Source organism: Bos indicus x Bos taurus, chromosome 4 (genome assembly GCF_003369695.1).
Source record: "Bos indicus x Bos taurus breed Angus x Brahman F1 hybrid chromosome 4, Bos_hybrid_MaternalHap_v2.0, whole genome shotgun sequence".
NCBI classification, from domain to species: Eukaryota; Metazoa; Chordata; class Mammalia; order Artiodactyla; family Bovidae; genus Bos; species Bos indicus x Bos taurus.
The window spans coordinates 88,424,334-88,428,626 of NC_040079.1; the positions used below are offsets into that span (position 1 = coordinate 88,424,334).

Here is a 4,293-nt window from a genome sequence, read left to right on the forward strand (position 1 = left end):
GTCCTACATATACTGTTTATACTATTATGATATTCTTGGAATTCAAGTTATGTTTTGTTTAGATGTATTTTTTATAAGCGGTCTGCTGAAAACATGCAGTATTCTCTCTTCCATTAGACAATATCTGAGAGGTCAAGTGTTTATAGAGGCGAACAGTTTTCCTTTGACAAATGAACAACCTACTGATAATTATTATCTGTTCTTCAAAGTTAGCAGCAGGACTTATATGCAGTACCTCTGGTTGTCTTAAGAAACCACTGCTTCACTTATTCACAATGATTTAATTAACCACATGTGATACATTTTTTAAATTCTTGAGTCCTATGTTTTTGTCTCCTAAATAAAGAGAAGTATTATTTGGAGTTGCTGTTTATATTCTGCATAAGTGTGGGGCCATAGTATCAGTGCTTGCTGTGGTTTCTGCCACATGAAGACAATACCCATTATCACAATCGTGCAGCATTGTGATCCCCGGTTGTTAGACGTTATTTCAAATTGAATTATGCCTATCATGTGTCCAACAGAAGCTCGTTGATAGGTTTTCTGATTTTTATGTATCACTGTTCTGCAGCGCTGTCAGTTAGCTATGCATTTTATTTTTTTTCAGTGTCTATAATCAACTTTATTTTAATATAATCTAAACACATATCATTTAGAAAATACCAAGAAAAATTTATGTACAAGAGTTGATGCTATCACATTTGGACAAAGCTGGCAAGTTCCTGCTACGAGCATATTCCAGGAGATACCACTGAAGAAACCTAATATATTGGAGTAGATGTTGTGGCATTTGGCCCACAGTTTGATAGCCCTCAGGGTTAACCTGAAGTTGTCAATGTTTGATACTAGATGTAAAACATCTCGTAAAACCATTTCATTGATTTGCAACAAAATCAAAACCCTGCAATTATTAAGACTTCCTATACATATCTAAATTTTTAAGCAGACTGTCATGTTTTAAGTCCAAGTTTCCTGGAATAGTCTGCAGTGCTAATCTTGCAAAGAAAATATCAATCTCTATTCCATCAAACAGTTTGATAACTTGGTACAAATGCCTCTTCAACAGCTCTTAAATCTTTTACTTCTCCCTGTAATTTCAGTTTATCATAGAATGAGGTGAAAAAGTCACTTCAATCAACATGTCTTGGTGCAACACACAATGCATCGATATTGGCAGGTTTTTGTATGTACACCTAATCTGTAAGATCCAGAGGTAAACATTTTCCATCGGCATGTTCAGTTAGAGATTGTGGAAGATTATTGCTTTCACTGATTTCTCGTATCCAGTCTTTTACCAGGTTAATTTTCCCAAAATTAAAATCCTGCACTGAAGTTCCTCTTTCTCTTCAAAAATCTCCACTAGTTTCTGTGTAAGTAGGCAGTTAGTCTCCTTGCGGGCTGCTAAGCAGAAGGGAGAAGCAATGCCATAGTGCTTCTGTGGCGGGTGTGTTTGCTGTGATCCCTGCTTTGTAACTGGAAACAGCTTTGTCTCAACGCCGGCACTGCCCAGTCATACTCCACCCCGCTTGCCTGCAACGGCAGCCAGGCATACTCTGGGCAGGATCCACTGATATGGGAAGGAGGGGCCTTGGCTGCCTCAGCCCTGGTCCAACCTCACTCCTGATCTGGCCTAGAGTATTTTATTTTAAAATAAAAGTTTTAGGTTTAAAATTTTCTAGTTGCCTTTTTACTAGAGGCACTATAATGTATCATTCAATCTGGAACACTTAAAAAGTTATATATAACTCACATGTACATAAATTATAGACATCTTAAGTGCATAAGTTGTGAATATTTACATATGGATGGGTACATCTAAGTAACTGACACCCAAATGATGGTAAGCTCACCTAATTACCCTGAGACAAGAGGCATAATCAGGACTGATTGCTTCCCTATGAATAGATTCTTTGGGGCAAGAATATTGTCAGTGATACATTGTATCATGTCAGGAAACACATTTCTGCTTGTACCACGCCTGGTGATGATGATAAGGTTGAATATCTGGTTAAGGTGTCCATGACCAAATTTCAACTATTGCCTATAAGATCCATTTTGTCCAATGTAGAGATTTACTTGAGGCATTTTCAAGCAAATTAATTCCATTCAGTGACTTAGTATTTTTAAAATGTCCCCATCTCCTTTATCCTCTGCTCCCTTAGGGCTGGGCATCTTTGGAGAGACAGTCACTTCTGCTTCTGTTTCCCATCAGTTCACAGACTTTCTTTTTCGTGCAGCCTTGTAAGCAGGCTGTGCACCCCAGAAGCAGGAAGCATGGAGAGAGTGGAGCGGCCCAGAGTTCAGCTGTCTGAAGTCACCGTGGAGTTGATTGTGGTCACTTCTCTATCATTAATTATAATCATAGCTGTACCCTTTTACTGGTATTATGATCTCACTGCAGGCTTTTTGTTAATACTTTATTCCTGTGTACACACTCAGGGCACAGCATATTGTCCTCCAGGTGTAGGGGTGGAAAGTCACCAGACGGTATCAGGAAGAATGCAGACACCCTCCTTCGTTTTCCAGGCACCCAGGCCTGCCCAGCATGAAACTGTAAGCGAACCCAGCCTTCTGTGTCAGCTGGGAGACTTCTCCCGTGGACCATGCACCATTGGACCTCACAAGTCTCTTGTGATCGTACTGACTCCGTCTTCACGGCCCTGGCTGTCATTCTGCTCCAGGCGGCAAACGCAGCTTCTGAGTCGGGGGCAGAAGTTGATACAACTGCCTCGAGAGGCGGAGGAGATCCCTCAAGGGCAGGTGGCCCCATGCAGAAGGAGCAGCCCCTTCAGAAGACGTTCTCTCAACAGAGCATTCCAGCGGTAGTTCCCCCTTTTCTATCTTTATCCTTTTCGATAGTGACAGGATCCTGGCCTCCTGTGCTGTGGCAGGAATGTTTCTTTGATGAGGGTAAGCATATTCACAGAGTCGTTTATATCCATCTAGTTTCGGGCCTTTGGTGCTCAGTTTTAGCTGCTGGCACCAAGCACGAATGACGTCCCGATGGACCAGGTTGACAGGCGGCAGGACAGCAGGTAGAGGGGGATGGGGATCCGCGTCGGTGTCTTCGGGGGTTTCACGCCGTCACAACGTTGTGGCATGTCTCCTGGCCACAAGCTGTGCTAGTTTTGTGTCTCTTTTTCTTCTGGTCCCCTGTGCTGAAATTTTTTGCTATCTCTGCTTCACCAGAAGTTCCCTGTCCCTTTTCAGCTTCTACTGATGTAAGTCTGCAACTCATAGGTTCTTCAGATTTCTCTGTGGAGTTGTTCTCCTTGTTTCTGCTCTCCATGCTCAGAAAGGTCAAGGTTGATAAAATGAAGACTCTCCTTACTTCTGAGTTATGCATTTTAAAGGAAGATCTCACTTTTAAGTATGTAGTCCTGCGTTGGTGTGTGTTTCCTTTTTGTTGTATTTACTGAAATCTGTGCTGCCTTCTGCCAGGCTTTCATGCATCCTCATGCTTCTATTTTTTTTCATCTACAAAGAGCTTATAATAGAGACAAAGCAGACTATTTTGAGGTAGAATAAAAGAACAAGAATCTAGTGACTTTTTTTCACCATTTGGAAAAATTTAAATGTAATAAGTTTCTCAAAAACTTCCTATCTATATCATCCTTAGAAAGTGAAAATTACTTTTCACAGGTGAATAATTTTCTTTTCTATTTTTTAAAATAATATTTTGTTAGTTTCTGATATATAGTAAAGTGTGATGGTTTCATAAGAGTTTCATCCCTTCCTTCCTTTCTTTCTTTTTGGAATGAAATAAAATACTTTTATATATGTTTTAAAATGCATAATTCACTGTCCTTTTTTTATTGTGCTTTTTAATTTAAATTTATTTATTTTTAATTTTGCCTTCCTTCCTTCCTTATTTTTTTTCATTATGACTGTCACAGGAGTAGAGGATGCCCATCCATGATTTAAAGCCACCACACTACATTAAATGAAGGACCTATGAATTTCCTTTCCTGTCTCTCTGGGCATTTCTTATATTTTCTACAAAATATATTCAAATATCCAAATAATTATCCTTTTTCTTCCTTGTTTTCATTTTCTGTTTTGTAATCTAATTTTAAAATGTATCTGACATCTAGGGGAAAATAATGTGCTTAGTGTTTTATCTTGGTATTTGTAGTATCTTAATATATCCATATATTAATAAATGTTAATATTTGTACTGAGAAAATTTTTATAACAAGAATTGCTGTGATATAACTAGCAGATTACTATATAATAATCCCTGGAAAATATCTTTGAAACACCTAGTAGATTGTTAATAGAAAATTATTAATT

General features: G+C 38.8%; 2 pseudogenes; both read right to left on the bottom strand.

The window, feature by feature from the left end:
- Window positions 1–432: 432 nt before the first annotated feature.
- On the bottom strand, window positions 433–1,510 carry LOC113890918 (annotated as a pseudogene).
- A 326-nt stretch (window positions 1,511–1,836) lies between these two features.
- On the bottom strand, window positions 1,837–3,706 carry LOC113891900 (annotated as a pseudogene).
- Window positions 3,707–4,293: the final 587 nt, after the last annotated feature.